Source organism: Mytilus trossulus, chromosome 1 (genome assembly GCF_036588685.1).
Source record: "Mytilus trossulus isolate FHL-02 chromosome 1, PNRI_Mtr1.1.1.hap1, whole genome shotgun sequence".
NCBI classification, from domain to species: Eukaryota; Metazoa; Mollusca; class Bivalvia; order Mytilida; family Mytilidae; genus Mytilus; species Mytilus trossulus.
In genome coordinates, this window is record NC_086373.1 from 94,026,412 (window position 1) to 94,047,867 (window position 21,456).

The following is a 21,456-nucleotide window of genomic DNA, read 5'->3' on the forward strand; positions in this document are numbered from 1 at the left end:
GAGCAGCTGTTTAAATTTCTTACCGATGTTCCAGAGCATTCTGTTGATAATTTGCTACATATGGTCTTTTAAATTAAGGGTCAAATTGTTTTCTTTTGTATATTGAAAAAGTGAAAGTTTCAAGCCATAATCTAGTCTTTACTTGCGTTTTCCCTTTCTCTTAATTTTTGAATACTTTGAAAATATTTTTCTTACTTGATTCAAATTTTAATCTCTATATTATTATGCGAAACCATATCTATTTTCTATTATTTGCTTTAAAAACAATTAGCTTACCGAAAACAGTTTCGTGTATAGAACATGATTACATTAGAGTAATAAATTTGAAATGTGTATGCTTAAATTGGAAGCTAAAGACGCAATTACTATATTATTGTACAACATGTTTAAGTTTTAACAGTTTACATAAAACGTAACTTGTTTGTTTAAATTAAATTTGCAGTCAAAAGAAAACGTGTGAATTTATATAAGTACTAACCGTGCATCTCTAATTGCTTATTCTTATCTTTTTAAATGTGTTGAAATTTCTTTCAAAACCCGCCAAACTTTCCTAAAACATGAAATAGCGATGTTTTCTTGTCGCATTCTATAGTGTGTATGTTCTAATGTCTAATGAAACCGAATTTTACGAGTGCAGCCTTGCAGGCAATATAGGTAGGCCTGTTGTGAACCCAAGGCAGGGGAAGGAAGTCAACTTAGGAGCGCTGTGATCTCAGAATAACTGCAGTGTGTATATTCACAATATAAATTTTGAAAGCCATTGATTTTCTTCTAGAGAGTTTTTCGAAAAGACTTCAAAAATGTCATAAATCTAGTGAAAAATGACGGTCGGAATGGATAACTTAAACAACTTCCGTTGAAAGTTAGTCATGATACTATGTGGTTGCATTTTTTAAACAGAATAATAAAGTGCTAAGACCACACATAACTGCTTTGTCCAGGTTTTTATTATAAAAAGTGGTAAATTTAGAAAATGTTAGTATTGTCGCGTATGGCAGAATAAATAGTACCGTTTTCCCTGCATTAACACATCATACTTTTACAGGGTTACATATATACCACACACTTCTGAATATTTACAGTCGTTATCACTATCATATATGTGAGCATAGTTCTTGTGAAAATGATATTATAAAAGTAGTATTTCCCGCTAATTGTTTTGATAATGTGGCAAATAAAACTTTTAGAAATGTTACATTTAAACTCAGGAAAATGTTCTAATATTTCAACAAGCATTGCATTCATAACACGGGTTATGTTCTTCTCATATATGTTATGATGGTATGATACTAAACCCCTAACGGGAAGGATTGTGCCTGATGTACATATGATAAAATCATAATCTTTCAGTCAGTTTAATTGAAGTCTGGAGCTGGTATGTCAGTTAACTGCTAGTAGTCTGTTGTTGTTTCTGTATTTTTTTGTAATTTTGTTTATTTTCTTTGGTTACATCTTCTGACATTAGACTCGGACTTCTCTTGAACTGAATTTTAATGTATGTATTGTTATTCGTTTACTTTTCTACATTGGCTAAAGGTATAGGGGGAGGGTTGAGATTTCACAAACATGTTTAACCCCGCCGCATTTTTGCGCCTGTCCCAAGTCAGGAGCCTCTGGCCTTTGTTAGTCTTGTATTATTTTAATTTTAGTTTCTTGTGTACAATTTGGAAATTAGTATGGCGTTCATTATCACTGGACTAGTATATATTTGTTTAGGGGCCAGCTGAAGGACGCCTCCGGGTGCGGGAATTTCTCGCTACATTGAAGACCTGTTGGCGACCTTCTGCTGTTGTTTTTTTGGTTTTTTTGTTGTTGTTTTTTTCTATGGTCGGGTTGTTGTCTCTTTGACACATTCCCCATTTCCATTCTAAACTTTATACATTATATTCAAAATAGTAGTGTTATAATCGTTCTTTATTCCGGTGGTCTGACCAAATACTAACCGGCCTCTAACAAATACTGCCGATTTTAATTCAATTTTATAGTGAGACTTGACGAAATCTGGTTGAGTGTTGTTTTTTCTTTTTCTTAAATAGGCACATTTCAAACCAACATAATCTTAGCTAGCTCTCTGTATAGTAGCGATGCTTTCCATTTATCTATATATCACACATATCCTTGTATTAACACTTTAAACTAAAATTGAGAATGGAAATGTGGAATTTATAAAAGAGACAACAACCCGACAAAAGATCAGAAAACAGCCAATGTGTCTTCAACACAGCGAGAAAATCCCACAACTAGAGGCAGACTTCAGCTGACCCCTCAACAAAAATATGTACTATAGTTCAGTGAAAATATATGTTGTGAGATCAAAACTTATTTGAAACTACAGATAAACATTCAAATTAATTTTATACGGCAAGTGAAGTGTATTCTTTTTCGATTGCTACAATGCTGTATTATTTATAAAAAACATGTTTTAAATACATATATTAAATGTTTTTCTTTTAATTTCAATTTTTTTATTTTGTAGTTTAAAAGTTTAGGTCATTAAGTGTTCGTTTACTTTCCAGTATTAAAACCCAGATCGTTAGTGGTAAATTACGTAAAAATATTAAACATGAGTATGCAGTGGAGAACTTGTCTGAATATTAATTTTAGGAAGATTTATAAATCATTACATTAATCAAATTACTCACAAAGTTAATTACAAGAAGATGAAAAGAATCACGTAACAAATCCCTGTAATGTTTTACTGGCTCAACAATTTACACAAATTTACATTCCAATGTGGTCTCTTAGATCTTCCTTTTACAAACATATGCTTGCTTTCATCGGCGTTTTAAAGGAAACACTTTGTTTATAAATTGAAAGAAGCAGCAAAGTAGATTTTATAACAAAAACGACAAAAGGTTTAATCTATGTCTAATAACTGAAACACAAAATCAATTCCGTAACTTTGTTTCATGTCCGGATAACAGATAACATACAGACTATAGACGATAATTGATACTACCTTGTTACAATAAAAATCATAATGTTTAAACTCATTTGAAAATGTAAGAATGGAACAAAAGTCTGATACACAATCCTTAGAAAAGTTGTGTTATAATATGTCATTAATAAAGGCAACAGAATTATACCGCTGTTCGAAATTCATAAATCTATTTAGCAAAACAAAAATCCGAGTTACAAACTAAAACTGAGGGAAATACATCAAGGAGAACAAAGACACAACAGAAACACAACACTTAAATGCACCACACACAGAACAGAACTATAATATAACAATGACCATTTTCCTGACTTGGTCATTTAAGAAAAAATGGTGGATTGAACCTGGTTTTGTGGCTAGCCAAACCTCGCGCTTTTATGGCAATATTAAATATAACACTAAAATGACAACAATACATGACAGAACTACAGTACAAATAAATGCAAGAACATTCAGGACAGAGACATAAACTAATAAACAATACAATAATGCACTTCGGCATGCTTACAATTATAGCTATCAAAGGTACCAGGCTTTCAATTTAATACGCCGGACGTGTCATTAGTTTGGATTGGTTCGTTACTACATTACTGCTCCACCAGTGGCACCCAGAATGATCAGTAATGATTGGTGCCAGCAACACGCCGGTATTGTGACAACGAGTGGTCATTTGAATATGCGATAATATGGCGACTATGATTTTAAACAAACAACTTGAAAAGTCTTTAGACACAGCATTCAAGCTTTTAAGAATGTATCTCCAATGCGACGACTCAATTCCCGTCAAAGACCTTACAAAAACCTGTTGGCGCCAAACATATGTGTTTGTCTAAGATAATCCAGAAAGTGCAAATTTATTTGATCAGTCGGCTGCTATCAGTTACTTTGGACTTTCAGTTTTTTATACTTCATTGATTTAATTAGTATATTTGTCATTTTCTTGTCTGAATCGATTTAAACATGGCAATGATTATATGCCAACATACATCTTACTTAAATACTGAGGTCTATACTTTGATTTACCTACTCAATGATATAGTATAATAACCCTCTGGATTTTACCTTGCTGCTATACATTCCAAATATGGAATTACCCATCTGCTCTTATCGTTGAATCAATTTGCACTTTACATGGCCTGTAAAATGGACCAAACTTGTTTAAGTATCAGTTAATAGTATGATTGCGTTTCAAAACAATATTACCGGGCCATTCCACACGAACATGAAAATAAAAAAAAAAGAAATTGCTTATTTTTTAAAAATAAAAATGATGCACCATGTTGTGTTATCATTAAAGATGAAGCTCAACCGTAAAATATGCAGTTAATTACTTAGAAACTATGATGATGTCTGCAATTAACTACTTATTTTCATATACAAAATTTTAAATAACCCTTTAATTAAACATGAGAGTAAATGAAATAATCACCTTTATAAATCACTTCAATGAAAAACAGGAAATTTCTCCTTAAAATCGACAAAACAAAATTGTCGGTTTCGTGATGAAATATAAGAAATCACGCAACGTGATCTTCATGTGTGCAATTACGCTTTTCCTGTCTTTGGGAAGTTACAACGTGGACGGACAGTAAATCGATAAAACTGAAATTAAAACAAGATCTATATATTTAGTCTTGAGATAATGAAAGATAATGAGACCGTACACGGTACGTAACTAGAGACCGTTATTATTATGTGTGCTTCCAACGCAAAGAAAAATAAGAGAAAATTGCACTCCATTGATTTTATAATATTATGTTTCCCTATTTTCTATTACTTGATGTCAAATTGTATCGTCTAGTACATTTCTCTTCTCTTCCAAAGCTGAAATCAGGAGAATTTAGTACTATCTGGAACTGATATTGTTAATAAATGGTTCTTTTTATGATGACAATAGCTATAATTCTTATTAAGTAAAATATTGACTAGTCTATGAACACGAAGATATTATATTTTTTCTTGTGTTTATTCGATGGTATTATTGGCTTGCTGTCTCAATGACATATATCCCGGATGTTCTTTACTTATTCTGTCATATATAAGTTTGAAATGTGATCTGTAATTATTATTGTTTATGATGATTAGCTATTTGTAATAGATTTTACAGTAATAAGGATTGAGGTTTGCCAATAACCAAACAACATTACTTTGACACAAAATCTGGGTATCAAGATTTAAACAGAAATTATAATGATATACATCGATATGAAACGAACTGTTTTAATGATGCAAAGAAATTAATGTTACAAGAACTGATATTCGGATTTCAATATCCATTTCACACACAAATGTATGCAGCTTTCATTGCCTTTCATGAAAAATTATACGATCTCCTCTTTGACATCTGAGATCTTTTGATATCTTGATATCTTGGATTTTAAAATCTGCAATGTTTTGAGATTTCAGATCTTTTAAGTAGGCACTTTTAATAAAAAAGATTTGATCCTGTAATATGTTGAACCTTTTTGATATCATATTGACATATTTACCCCATTCTTGATCATGCAGCTTTTAAACTTATTGATAAAAGTTTGAAAGTCATGTGCCAAAGGTGGCTTCGTGCAAAAAACGTCTACAATTAAATGCATATAAGGTATACAGTTGAGACGAACGACTAACTTAGGTGTACCTTTATAATATGATAAAAATATCAGATCAAATTTATCAAAAACAAAATATATTCTATACTCGAGAAGAGTAATGTAATAAAAATTAAAATGTCAATTGTTCAAGAACAATTGAGAGGTCTTTCCTTTTGTAATATAAAATACATATCCCAACAGACGTAGAATGGGTTTACTCAGTCCGAACCGACAAAATATTTCGACTCACATGGTGAGTTCCGGATAGGTAATCATGAAACCGATACAAAGTGTGAACATGAAAGCGACACGTCTTACATTTAAGGCTGCTAACTTCGTCAAAGTTTGGCGGAAGAATAATAATAAACAGAAGAAATACAGTAAGGTCTTTCCCTTATGAAAAAGGAAAGACGTTAATAATTCAGTGATCATTTTTGTTAGTAAGGAAATTATTGTTCAATATACGCATGTCATCGGTTATACAAAAATATTGTTAAGAAAATACATTTTGTAGAAAACAACTAAATTAACAAATATTTGACATTTTGTTACAAACTGTTAAGTCATGCAGTTAATCATGTTCTTCAACTGAACATGTTGACAAAATACAATTGATTTTATGTTTCTGATAGCTTTTTCTACATTTATTTAAGTACAGCTATTTGTAAGATCCAGGCAAGGGGTGATTCATGTCATGTCTCAGAACTGCTTTATTCTTTTATATAATAGGCAGCTAAGATTGAAATAAAGTTTGCAAGCTTTTTTTTTTAATTTTGTTGAACGGTTGCTATGGAAACATGCAGCCATTTTTTTGAGGAATTTCTGATGAAATCAGACATGAAAATTGGAAAATGTCTGCTTTTTGGTTGCAGCAATTTTATGATAATGACAATTTCAAGAAGAAAAAAAATTTCAACATATTATTAGGCATTATTTGAAGTTTATATTTTGATTTTGAGGTTGTGAAATTTTTTTTTTGATATAGGGCTAAAATGGTATTTAAAAAGGTGCAAAAATCTGTATTTTGACATTTTCTGAAAATAGCTTAAATATCATTTATTAAATCAAGAAAAATTGACATTGAGCAGACAAGTTCATTATAAACTATGATTGCATCTTAAAGTTGATACATTGAATAATAAAAAACAGGAAAAAAACATCTGGGTTTTTTTGAAATTTTTTGTTACCATAGCAACAAAAATTGGTAAAATTCATAAAAATGACAAAACACAATACTGGTTCATTATCAAAATGTTTGCTATTTTTTTATATTAATGTAATTTAACAGACAATAAAACTTATGATTTGTTTGAAAATGATAAAACATTATATAAGCTTTAATTTAAGTGGCTGAAAGACAATAGCAACCAAAAAAAAGCCCTAGCAACCGGTCTGAAATTGCTGAATTAATTCAGAATCAGCATCAAATACATGGTTTTGTAGGTATTAGATACATATAAATAATGGAGTTTGAATTTTATACTCAACAGTTAGATAGTTAATTTACAATTGATCTGCTTTTGGTTACCATGGGAACAAAAAAGTTCAGATTTGATACAAACTATTTTGTACTTTATAATATCTGTTTTGCAGCCCTGTAAATGGACTTCTTTCAACAAGCAATCATATTTCTCTATATTTTCAACTCATATCTCTTGATTTCATGAAAGGGTCATTTGGTTATTGTAATAACTAAGTTTGGCATAGACATTTTAGATGGAGAGACAGTTAATAATGTAGGACTGCTGAATTTGGTGCATGGTTTCCTTAAAAATTTGTATTCCTGAATTTTTCTTAATATCTCAAAATTCAAATTTTATTTTGGTCTAGAATCGTAAAAGTAAACGGTACGTCTAAACACTGCTAAGGACTCATTAGTGCACTAAAGACCTATATAATGCCACTAAAGACAAGAAGGAGTGCTGCTATATATTTTATTTTTACATATTATGGTAAAGATAGATATTTAATGCAAATAAATCGAATTTTATAGAAAAAAATAATCATAAATAAATAAGATATTCAACGTTATTTAGACGGTTCATTCCTCCTATTCCCGCTTTTTTATAAATCTGGTAAGAAAATTTATAAAATTTCATGTGGGAATAGGAGGAAAACTTATGCAAACAAAGGATTATCCTTAATCAACTTTTAATTGGCCAATGTTTTTTTGGGATAGGAAATAGGTCATTTTGTATATGTTTGAATTTTGTGTTTTAAATTCAAATAAAAATAAAAGAAATGGAATAAAATTGAGAATGGAAATTATGAATAAGTGAAAGAGATAGAAACGTGACCATATAGCATAAACAATCGAAATAAAGAAATATAGCAAATTATCTTATATTTCTTTTATAACACAAATTCAAAAGTAAAGTCACACAAGCATTATAATATGAAACAAACAATACTAATATTGTAGCACACACATCAGAAGTCCACCGTATATTAGTCTATTAAAGTTTTTTAATCTATCGCTGGCTTATTGTTCGCTAGCTTGAGTAGTTCTATTCAACGTGAATAAGGTGGGTGGCTGCATCGTCAAACTCTACTGTTGTTACTTCTTGGTGGAGTATTAATGCTGCATAGGGAATAATGGTTGAGGCCTACATTCCTCATGTTTCAGTAGTTTTATTTGTTTAAAATGTTTGGTCGTGGGTGCTGGAATGATTCGTCGACTTGCTTTGCCATCCCTTTAGATGATGTGTAGTCTCAGTAAACCCAGTTTGCAAATGAACAGTGTATCAAACTTCGTTTAGGTGAATTTTAAATTAACCTTGATTGTTATAAAAACAATTTATAAATAATCAAAACATTTATTGAAGAAATCGTGATTTTTAAAAGTGTGAATAGGAGGAAGACACCATTAAGACTGTGCCTGTTTTTCTTTGATATGCGGAAAAAATCAATGAACTGATTGACAGATGCCAAATAACATAACAACAGTTACTGATTAAAAAATCATGATCTTTTTATTTTAAGTAATTTGTTTTTCAACTAGTTTGATATCTGTTTACAAAGCCTTCATATGGTATTATGTGGTATATGCTTTACTTACCGTTGAAGGTCGTAGGGTGACATATGGTTATTTATTTCTGTTTCAATTCGTTTCTTGTGAAGATTTGTCTGATATCATAAGTTTCACCCATGTCCGTCAGTACTTTAGTCGTCAGGAAGTTTGTTTCTATTTTCTTATTTTAGTTTGCCTCAACCAAATGTTATGAAACATAATATACACAATGCTTATTACCACAAAACAGAGATCAAGTTTGAATTTAGTTGATGTCAATTTAACTGTTCCCGAGTTATGCCCGTTTTGCGTGACTTTTCTTTGTATGATACTTTAAAAATTGTTAAAACCGAGAACCAGATCAGTTTCATAGGCGGATCCTGGGGGCCCGCCCCCCCCCTCCCTTTCGTTGGAAAAATTTGGTTGATTATATAGGGAATCACTGAAGTGTGACTGGAGCAGCCCCCCTTTATGTCAGTGTCAGCCCTTACAAAAAGTTCTGGATCTGCCACTGAGTTTAGAACTGTATATATAGTTTACCTTAAATGACCTGGTTAAGTGAAGAAAGGAGTAGGTTCAGTAAGTCCCCTTTTTGGCCCAAAAATATAGCAGTTTTATGAAATTGTGAAAATTTAATCCTTAAGCTATATTTTGGAAAGAAAAATGCCTTTTCTAAATAAATATGAGCTGTTTTTAAAAATTCAATGCACAAATATCGCGATCTAGCATCATAACGTTATGCTAAATTACTGAAATCTTCAAAATTTTAGCATTTTGGTTAATCTATAGACGGTTTCCGTCTAGAATGAAAGTGGCCGTATTCGTGTTCATTCATAATATTGAAATGTAAGTTGTATTTGATGATAATACATAACATATATAAAGGTTGAGGATGAATACGTTTTTTGGCATATTTGATAGATTTTTCATATTTAAGCTTGAATCAGAGCGTTTTTAATGAATAAATCAGTTAAAATCTTTCACTTAAACTAATCGAATCAATTGAAATAGACTCTTGAGTGTTTAAAAAGTGTCCAAAAACTTTCGTTTGATGAACCTGAAATTTGAGGCCAAAATCGGCCCTTACCGGACCTACTCCTTTTTAAAAGGGACCATTTGACCTTTAAGGAAAACGTTTCTGGAGCCCTTTTTTTCTGTCATACTATACCATATAATATTTTTCGACTTTCATGTATTTATTTTTGATAATTTCTGTTAATATAAAAAAGAAGATGTGGTATAATTGCCAAATTGAAACAACTCTTCACATACAAGAGACCAAAATGAAACAATAACTATAGGTTATCATACAGCCTTCAACATTGAACAAAGCCCATGCCGCATAGACAGCTATGAAAGGTCCCGAAATGTAAATCAATTCAAACAAGAAAACATATTTATTTACAAAAAGTGAACGAAAAACAAATATGTAACACATAAGCAGACGACAACCACTGAATTACATGCTCCTGACTTAAGACAGGCACATTCATAGAGAATGTGGCGGGGTTAAAATAACCCCGCCACATTCTCTATGTATGTGCCTGGCCCAATTTAGCTTAAATATTTTAGTCTTGTGTAATATAACTTAAATATGTTAGCAGGATCCCAACTATATATTAATTAATCCTCAAGAAAATCTTTATATAGATAAATTAGTAATGATTTAGAATTTGACATATTGTGTAGACACCTATAACTACTAGTAATGTTGAAATCTTAATGTTGCCTAAATAACCAAAAACAGTAAAATTTCATTAAAATTACAAATTTAGGGGAAGCAACCCAACAACGGGTTGTCCGATTCATTTTAGGGCAGATAGATCTTGACCTGACAAACAATTTTACCCCAGTCAGATTTGCTCTAAATGCTTTGGTTTTTGAGTTATAAGCCAAAAATTGCATTCTACCCCTATGTCCTATTTTTAGCCACGGCGGCCATCTTGGTTGGTTGGCCGGGTCACTGGACAAATTTTTCAATTAAGATACTCCAATGATGATTGTGGCCAAGTTTGGTTTAATTTGACCCAATAGTTTCAGAGGAGAAGATTTTTGTAAAAGTTAACAACGACGGACGACGACGCCGGAGGCAAAGTGATTGGAAAAGCTCACTTGGCCCTTTGGGCCAGGTGAGCTAAAACGGTGGAATATTCCAGTTTTCAGACAATGCTTTGAGCAGTTATGAACTTTGGTGACGGGTATATATCTATTATCTTAACCTCCCTTTAGTTTTTTTTTATGAATTTGTGATATGACATTGAGAAATTATTAAACTTTAATTATTCTTTGCAAAATCGACAAGCGTATTAACATGGCGCATCTGTTTTTATTTTATGGAATTGCACCCCTTTCAAAGTCTAGGATCAGTTAAGAGAACATTTGAACTTTGCAGTATATCTGAGGTAGTTAATGTACACCTTAGCTGTACATGATCCTGATCTAGTTTAGAGCTTATATATGCTTCAATGCAGGTCTTTTCATAATGGTTTGGAAACAATTGAGAACATTAAATTCCCAATACTGCAGAATTCAACAAATAATAACAAAAATTATAACTCCAAACGAGAAAATACGTTAACATGGTGATAAAATTTAAGAGAGCCCCACGCAATATTTTGTTTATTTTGGTCAGGTAGTATTCAAACTTTGTTACTACAATGCTAGCTATGATTTACATATTTTCAATTTTCGGAAAATCACACGAGGAAATTTGATAATTTCACAAAACTTTATGATTCCGGAAAAAATGAATGTGTTTTAGTATTTTTTAACAAGTATATATCGATGTTATACACGTATATGAAATTTCTGAAAATGAAATTGATTCTATTCATAATCAGGCTCTCTGACCAAACGTTATCTTTTCAAGAATCTACATGTATGATTTTTTTTTTAAATAAATCTACCCCCCCCCCCCCTTTTTTTCCTAACCTTTGGTTCTAATCCAAATTTTTCATTATATATGACATTTGTTAAACCTTCTGAAAAGAACAGACAAGACCGTGAGTGAAGCAAAGCATGCAGTCATATTCCAATTTGAATATTAACACCGTCTATATATGTAATATATGTATTTTTACCTAAATTTCTATTGATACATTTTAAAATAGATGTTGCTATGGTTAATATGTATTTCCATGGTAACTATTGAAGTCAGCAACTATTAACGATGGTAATTAAGAGTAAGGTCATGCTTAAATGTAATTTGGTTATCAGTTATGAAACAATTTAGTACATTTAAGCTCTAAAACTGCAATATTCTGCAAATAATAACTCCGTTTCTAAGGAAAAAATCGGTTGCTATGGTGATAAAACTAAAGAAAGTCCCAAGCTTTTTTCTATTTTATTTGGTAAAGTAGTATCCAAACTTCGTAACTAAAGTGCTAACTATGCTATACACAGTTGCTCTTTTCTGAAAAACACCATAGAAAATTTGATAATATCGCAAAAATCTCAAATTCAGAAAAGTTGAAAATGTGCAGTTTTTGGCAAAAAATTTCAAAAAATCTACAAATTTGGTTTACATGCAATCTTAACTAAAATGATGCTAAAACCTAGTTGTATCAATGTTACATATGAAAATTAATGGAAAATGCTTGATTCTTTTCCTAATCAGGCTCTGAATTGTAGTGATTTAGCTGATTTTAGAAAGATTTTACTATGCTTCACAACCAAAAAATAGAGTGTCCGTTACCATGGCAACCACTCATATTTTCCCACTCATATTTATTTTTTGAGCAGTATTCAGTTACTGCTTCCTCTAGGCCATTTATAGAAAAAATCTGAAACCCTCATAAATCACATGTATATGGCACCCTGCCTGGTTCTTACAAAGAGCTGTACTTAATAACTTTTATTGTTTCAACAGATATAACATCCCATTATATTAATTAAATCCCGTAAATATATTGTTTGTTACTGTTTGGTGGGCTGTGGCGACTCTTTAAGGCTACCATTTGTTTTATATTGCCAGGACGTCCGAACTAAACATGCGAACAATCTAGAAATTGACACAATGAGTACATTTACAATGATAAAGTATCATCAAGAAAATGCATTTGATATCACTTACATACATTATTGTTAAAGGGCTAATTGAAATTCAGCTTTGGTATGGGATTTTTCTTGCTCCGTCGAAAACCAATGGTAGCCTTCTGCTGTTTTCTGCTCTTTGGTCGGGTTGATGTCTCTTTGAAACATTCTCTTTTTCAATCTCAACTCCATGTCAAAACAATAAAACTAAAATATTAAATTTTATAAGAAATAACTGAAAGTAATTACATAATTATTTTTTTTGTAAAAGCGCCTTATATACCACTCCCCTTTCTGTTGTATATTTGTGAATAACGACGAAAACACTGCTCACGTCACAGTGCTTGAATACAAATAGAAAAATCAGTATAGTTTAAAGATGAGGAGATATGATATACCAGTGCCAGTGAGCAACAATCCACCAAAAACACAAATGAAATTCAGGTCTTCAACAATGAGCAAAAATCATACCGTATAGCAGATTTAAAAAGGCCATACAATGCACTTTGTAGTATGATATTAAGCAACAATATTCAAAAGTATACGAACGTCCTGAGAAATTGTTTCAACATTTCTCTTTACCTTCAGAAATGTAAAATGGCCTTCGAAATGAACATATTCCAATACTGTTCAGAGAATGTTTTCGTGAAACAAGAAACTATTACTACAATAAGCGTAAACTATGAAAATAAACCTATGCATATGGTGCGTTCAAAGTGCTTTTCGTGATTCACCACCAACAAGCTTAAATGCAAAAAAAAAGGCAAGGATGAAAAGTGCTGAGTAAAAAATAAAATATTATATCGTAATTTACGATACCTTTATATAATTGAAAAGGGTTATAACGGGCATCATTACTCTGGATAATTTTGGACATCAACTTCAACATAACAATATTGACTGGAATATGAGCTCGCCAAACAGGCTTTTGATATAATGATGATGAAAATACGACGTAGCACGACCATGTAGGTTGTTGACAACGATGTGATTAATTATCTGTTTCTGACAACCTTTACTTCTTATTTACACACCAACCCTAATTGCTTTAATTACTTTGGCTTCTGTAACTGATTGAATATAATGATATCACATATAAAATATGATTTCTGAAAACTTGCTTACATGTGAAAACTACAATGAAAATCATGTAAATTTATAGAATAAAAAGAAAAAGTAAACCAGCTTTAACGACTTTTTACCTGCAACTACCCCATGCAGATTTCCGTCAGAAAGCCGACACAACCAGGCAATGTATAAGTGGATCAAATGATGCATGTATATATAATATATCTCTTTTGAATCCGTTAAGATGCCAAATATGACAATAGGTCGAATAGTCATTTTTTTTTTTAAATATTCCCTATCTGTAAGAGTTTGAATGGAACCGTTTTCGGTTGGCGTGTAAGGATGTAACAGCATGCATAGTCCCCTTCTAGTTTAATCTGGCGTTAATATATACACTTCAAATTGATTTTTGGTTCTATAAAAAAAAGGATTGATGAAAGAGCAGATTTCACGAAATACGTACACTAAAATGTTCCCTTTTAATCTATGATTTGAAATGGTTCACCTCTATACGAAATATAATTTGTAAGACAAAGTTTAATTCAAACCAAAATCATACATCTCCTTTAATATTTATTATACGTGTTTTCGTTAGACATTGTGAAGGAAAGTTCTGATGGACACTTTCATTGAAATTTAATTTCAAATTGCTTCATTTCAGGAGCTTTCAAATTTTCTCCTTCATTCAATTTTTATTAGTTTTCTTTCAGCTGTCGAGTTTGATAAGATTGTCTCTAAAAGTGAACCACTGATTCGGTGAATATTACAATTACTTCATTTAAAAACTCCTGTCTTTCTGTATAGATAGAAGGCTCTTATTTTAAACTGGTTTTAAATGAGTCATTAATGGATATGTTTGCGGTTGTATTTTTGCTGTTTTTATTTTTTTTATTTTAGAGGGGATTAATGTTCAACAAAAAAATACACCTAACACTCTTTTTTTGGCATCTGATCGAGCTGAAGCACCACCGTCTTTGACTATTTGAGATTTAGAATTAAATACGAAAAGTACTAATGTTCTAAAATATTCTTCCATTACTTCGACTTTTTCAGTAAAATAATAAACGGTAAAACATTGAAAAGTATTATTAATGAGAATGATATACCACGTTCTTCGGTCGTAAAAACGTGAAAATTTTAGACGCAGATTTCGTTTCTTTGATAAAATGGTGATATTTTGAAATATTCTGTTCGGTAATGTAATATACATGATTTTGTTATTTTGATAAGATATTTTTTTTCAATTTACGAAATGTTTCAGTCAATCCCTGATAGGTGAATTTTTGAATGATTTAAGAATCCTTAATCTCTAAATTCCAGTTTATTAATCATATCAAGATATTGTACATGTCACTTTGAAAATACTTGGCATGAAACTCTTGGTGTTTTTTAAGCTCCAACAAATTTTGAATTGTAATTTTTCAAAGTAAATGTCAGATACATAAACAGCTGCAAATTGCGAATATTCGCGATTAAACGAAGACCTGCTTCTATCAAAGCATTCGAAATTTCATATTCATGCAATGAAGTTGATATATATAAACTCCCAAATTTAGTAAGCTGTTACACGAGGTGTCGATAGAACAATATAACTTTTTTTATTTACGACTCTAAGTCATCTTTGTTAAATCTGGATCTTTTCTATAAAAGTGCGTATATCACAAGTTTATGAGAGCAGTCTGTCGACAATCAATGTTTAAACCGTTAAGTTTGGATTAGGAACAAATGTTGTTAAAGTCATAAGAAACCTCAAATCAAACAAAATAATGCATATGTTTTTTTATAACTCAATGGATAGTTTTCATTATAAAACTTATGTACATATACTTTTTTCTGAAGAAAATTCTTTAATTTATTCATATTTAGAAGAAGTTTACTTTATTTTAATTGCTTGCTTCCAGCAAGCAATTACCCCGACATATTTTCCGTATGCAAAGTGACCTCAGTGTGACCCACCTCGTAAAAATCCGGTGATCACAATACGCATGAATGTCCTTAAAATAAACTATTATCTGAATTTACATGTTAAACACGTGCTCAATTTCCATGCTTTTTGTTGATTTTATGTCGATTGTTGACAAACAGGTGACAATCGTTAAACTTCGGATTCAAAACACGAACGTTAATTACCTGCCATATTTTCACACCAACACTGGCCGATTGAAAAAAAAATGACGATTATACGAAATTTACACGAAAAAAATGAGAAATTCGTGCACAGAAGACTAAGTTTATGATGTTTGTATGCATTGGTTCAAGAATTGGAAGAACATTATTATTCACCGGTCACTCGTTTCTTATGACTTTAAGTAAATAAAAACGTGATGATAAAATGGGTTCGAATTCCGTTCAGTACTTGTGGATGACAAAAAAATGTGGAACTTTATTCAATTTCAACTTTGATTTTCTTTTTAGTTAAACAATTTTGTCAGTTTTATCAGCAGACAATTTCCTTATAAACACGTATTATCGATCCTGCCTAGGTAGTTTTAGATTCATATACTCTTTTACTTTAGACGGTCATATCATTTCCTTATAAATGCTCAAGTTGTTTGAAAGACAATTAAATTTTTGTCACCGTTGACAATCAAATAATGTATCGTTGTAAAATACGTCTGGCGCTGAATCTGATTGGTTGAAGATTTTGAAATAAAAGAGATAGAGAGACAAGATGCTTTATCTATTATTTGACCAAATTGAATTCCATTTTATACATTGAACATGGTAGACGTAATCAGAAAGAAACAATCATTCAGTAAAACAGTTGCTCCTGTCATTTGAAATAAACATTTCAATGCTTCAGTGATCAATTCCATTGCAAACGGTAAATGATGATATTAATCAATTTCCTTATTCAGTGATCCATTGAAAATTTCCATTTTTTGCCGTTTGTATCATATCGTAATAGTATCTTATTAGGATTGATATTTATCGTAAACAGATTTAGAAAGTATGCGTTTTATCCCATTAACTTGACATAGCTGGTTTTCTCTGTTGTGTTTGGTTACAACCTCCACTGAACAAATACAGTCATCATTTAATGATGATGCAAAGAAAACATTTTTGACATTTTTATTCTGATATAATAGAGATAACAGGTTAATGAATTAGCGCTAATTGCACTGTGTTACCAGTCCTTCTGTAACAGTCACACACAATACAGCAACAGAAATGTTTCCATTTCCCGGTATGGTCAGTGTATAGGTAGTCTGTCTTCGGTAAGCTTACTGAAAACCTTCGGTACCAGATTTTTCAATTAAACCAGTACACTGGTAACTTGGTACTCTGATTTACTTTTATTCAGATATTTATAAAAAAAGTTCTAAAAAACAGACTTTTGGGCATGATATCAGATAACCGGAATTTTAAGCGCCTCGTGTTGACTGTTGTGTTAAAATTTTCTAGATGCACGCGGCTACCAGTGTTAGCCATTTTTATCATCACCTAACAGAAACTAAACTTGCATCGCTCAATTTGTAAAATTGAAGAACAAACAATTATGCTTGAATAAAAGAACTTGAAAACATAATGCTATCTATGAATCAATAATGTATTTATTATATAATTAAATCTAGTTGTTTGTAAAGATGACTTTATTATGTGCCATAAATATTGATGTAGCTCAATAAAGGCTAACTAACGCAATCGTAAGGACCTGGTCACATCTGTTGGAACAAAGATAAAATAAATGAAGGACTTCCTCTGTAACATATCGTACAAGTACTGTCAATATTTCTCTCCTTTAAGATTGCTGTTAATCAATAAACAATTACTAAAACTGGAAATGTAAATTGGATATGTATGTAATATATAAATATGACAAATAAAAATGTTAGAGGAAAAGTGAATATGTATGTTATATCTAAACAAGTGTGATTTAACATAGTGACAGGTTTTTATGTTTTTGCTAGTAAAGAAATGTTTAAAAGAAAAGAAACAATGACCGCATGCCAGTTAGAAGTTTATTCTGGTAAAATTACAGGATAGTGGAAATCACCAACAAAATCGTCTCCTTCCGATAAGCTTAATAACTCTAAATTCATTGAAATATTTTCTGATTAGCGGTTGTGATTTTACAGCAATGTCAGAGGTGAAATTTAGCGAAAGAAAATCGAAATTTAATTATCTGTTTCATCGAAGTGTATTAAAGCTAGCCTCCGGTTACACAACCTGATACCATGTCTTGAGTAAATTCCATTTTTTTGTTATTTCCAATTTTCATTCCAAGTTTCTTCTTGCACAAATAACGTTAAATGAAACGAAAACACCACTAATTGATAATGGTGCTATCATATCGCATGCCGCAATTTTCTAATTACGCCAGGCAAAGATAGCCAGTCATACTTGAACATTATTCCCGTTCCCAGAACGATAAGAGTCCTTGTAATGTTCTTTTATTAAGAAAGTGTTAGTTATGACACGTTACGGCTTCTGGAAAATCATTTTAAGGTGTATTCGATTACAGTATATATTGTTCAGGGTCATATTTTACATGATAAGTGCATTATGAATAACGCAGTTATAATCAAACATAAAACAGTTTTGATGCACATCACTTCTTGTTTCTTACGCTTGTTCTGTTTAATGTTCGCGTTAAGAATTGATATGTACAATTTCTAAAGTAAATATCTATTTTTTTAAAACATGCCGGGAAATTAACTGATGAAAGTATTTTGATAAAAGGTCGAGCTTTTTTGAATTTTGCTGTTTGTGGAATTCACTAGTGTTTCGAAAGCACACGACGATTTAATTCAAATTAGAAAGAACGCATTAAATACTATACTGTAATGATAGGGTCGTGGATCTCATTTATTTTATGGCAACATTCACTTACTATTTGTTCTTGTTTTTGTGTTATATCCATTATTTGACCATATCGCAACATTTGTTTTGTTATCTGCCTTAAGTGCCCTTTAGAGAAATACATATACATAACTATGCGATCGATTATATAAAGCATTGTTTTTAACTAAACAAATAAATACATTTGTTGATTAACTGAGTTTTATATACATGATTTAGATACCAGATCTGTAAATAACCGATTGTAAAATTTTGACCGAGTGGTTTGCATTGTGGGTGCTGTCTTTTCAGCAGGACACGCCTTCCTTGCCGACACACTACTCTCGCCACACTACTCTCGCCACACTACTCTCGCCACTTTTGGAGTTCATGTAATTTACCTTTTTACCTTGATTTGTATCTTCATACCAATTTTATAAGATTTGAAGATTGGTAAACTATAACTAAATAAGAAGAGGGTTCAGCGTTCAAGAACAAGTCAACCCTGACAAATTCTGTATGTGTCTCACTAAAGACAGACACCTTTGGTTCAGTGTTTGTCGTTGCATGGTTCATGTCTGTAACATTTGCTTTCGTTAATTGTTTTGGTATGCATTATGAATTATGCCGTTAGTTTTGAATTGAATGATTTCATATTTTTCATGTCGGGAACTTTTATAGCCGATTATACCGTTTTATTTATTTCTCATTGTTGAAGGTAGTACGAATAAATTAAAAACTTATCTGTGTACATGTCATTTATACAATAGTTGGCTGGTTGCAGGATAAACCATATATACATGTATTAAAACATTAAGACATGCTTTAAATAATATCTTCAAACAACTACAAGTGATCCCCAATTCAATTGGTATGGTAAGATACGAGACGGTTTACCATAATTAAAGTCTGTTTAAGATGAACAGAACAAAATACAATACTTTTTTCTTATTTTGGTGATTATTTTCACACTAAACCCCTATCATTATTAAACTTTGTACAAAATCGGTATAGTTCTTGATGTTCTTTGCAACACTATAGCTAATTATCATGATCGGAGTACCAAATTCAGAAAATGTTAGCCAACATTCTAGAACAGACACACGGACAGTGATTAAGCTCGACCTATACACATTATAATGGATACGTGTAAAAAAAGGCAACAGAAGGATTGCATTGCGTAAAACTACGTTATATGCTATACATACGGCAGCATCCTGAAATATTAGGTAAAGAAATTCAAAATTATGTCATTAGCAAGTACAAGCACAATATATATAAATAGTCATCGTCCTTTTGTCTCTTGTGGGTGGTTGTCTTATTGGCACTCCTTTACCAAATCACCTTATTTTTATCATGTAATAATGCGTAAAGTGATTATGTATGTAATAAGACTGAGAGTAATAAATAAGAATTCGATTTTAGCATTAGAGAACATAAAACTTGATCAGTAAGAAAAGTCAATATTACATTTTCATTTCTGATTTCAATAAATCCTGAATTTATTGCAGAAATCCGTCTATTTACAACTTAATTATCAAAGTGGTAATTAAATCACGAAACCTTAACATAAAACTTAAATCAAGTCTCTCTATAATCAGATTTGATAAAATCCGTTTCACCATCTGAAAAACATGTTTAATGATGAGGACTTGATACTTGATCTATATGGTTAAAATCTTCAATCAATTAAAAATAACGGATTCTGCATTGACTACAGATCGATGAATGTAATGACACGTAATTGAATTGTGAAGTGAAAGCTGTTTGTATCGAGCCATGTTTAATAAGGACCTACTTTAATCCGAAAATATTAAGAACTTCTATTTTCTTACATTAATCATCGCCACAAAAGGAAATAAATGAGCATCGATCGGTTTTCACACAATATGTAACTTCTGATAGGAGAGAAGGTTTTCTAGCATGCAATTGATTTTCTTGGATTATTTCTAGTCGTGTTTTTTTTCTTGATGGCAAACCATGGATAACGGTATTTGGAAGGCATTAGCAATTTCTTTCTTGACATCCGGATATGAAAAGGTAAGCCTCATTGAATTGCTCCATATTGTCAGACAAAAAAAGTCTTATTCTTGTCACTTCCTTTCTTTATCAATATAATCTATTGGATCCGAGTCTTTAAGACGGCTGGACCCCGTATAAATACTGAATGTATTATTAGTTTCTTTGCAATGTTTTTGTGTTTACACTCGGTGAAGCTTTGACATTAGAATAAGACTAATAAAATACTATTGAATGACTCCGATGTCATGAATTTTGAATACATATTCCCAGCTGGGAATAACAACCAACGAACCGATGATATTTAATAGAATAGATTTCTGTTATGTACTCCAAACAATTATGTGTTTGTATTAAATAGTATTCAGATGAAAATTTATGCAAATGTTTGGAAAATACGTCAATTTCTTTTGTTTCAAATCTTGGATTAGTTTTTGGGAAGCCAGTACATCCTCTGATGCGTTACAGTTCTTTTAATGTTTTACTGCTGTTTTTGTTTTCTCTTTTTTTTTGTAATGGCTCTTGGGAAATTATAAGGGTTGTAAATGTAACTGTTTTACAAGTTAGTTGAGTTAGAAACCTATCAATTAATTGTCTTTGTAAAAAATAAGAACACAAATGAAATATGGTTAAGGTTCACTAATAATATCAGTTGAAATATGGCTATGATCTTTTTATTTGTATGGACCATGAGAACAATACAAGTAAACATGCACTTTCGTTTGGATCTATACTGTTTTTTTTGTAAATATTAAGTAAAACAGGCTTTTTGTTGATAAAATCTGACTTTCTTTTTGTAACAAGTCAGTTAACAACAGATATCAGCCCGTGTTCCTGGTCGGTTTACAGCAGAAATCACTCGGTAAGGTATATTTGTTCGTGGTTCGACGCACGATCTTTCATAGTCGTACAGGAAATTGGTTTTCTGATCAAAAGCGTAATGTTTGATTAACACGGCTTCGTGGTTGTGTTTTAATTAGTATAACAACTCCATAAGGCATTTTAATTAAGTTCTACCAATATTA

At 31.3% G+C, this 21,456-nt stretch overlaps 1 protein-coding gene across 4 annotated transcripts in view; it reads left to right on the plus strand.

The window, feature by feature from the left end:
- Positions 1-21,456, plus strand: part of LOC134691310 (uncharacterized) — a 58,206-nt gene that overhangs the window by 16,910 nt on the left and 19,840 nt on the right. Inside the window, exon 1 of one of the 4 annotated variants that reach the window (XM_063551773.1) lies at positions 20,050-20,452. The exons of the other annotated variants lie outside the window; for them this stretch is intronic. The gene's annotated coding sequence lies outside the window, so the exon portion shown is untranslated. Of the gene's footprint in view, positions 1-20,049; positions 20,453-21,456 lie in introns of those variants that run through there. 4 annotated transcript variants of the gene reach the window in all.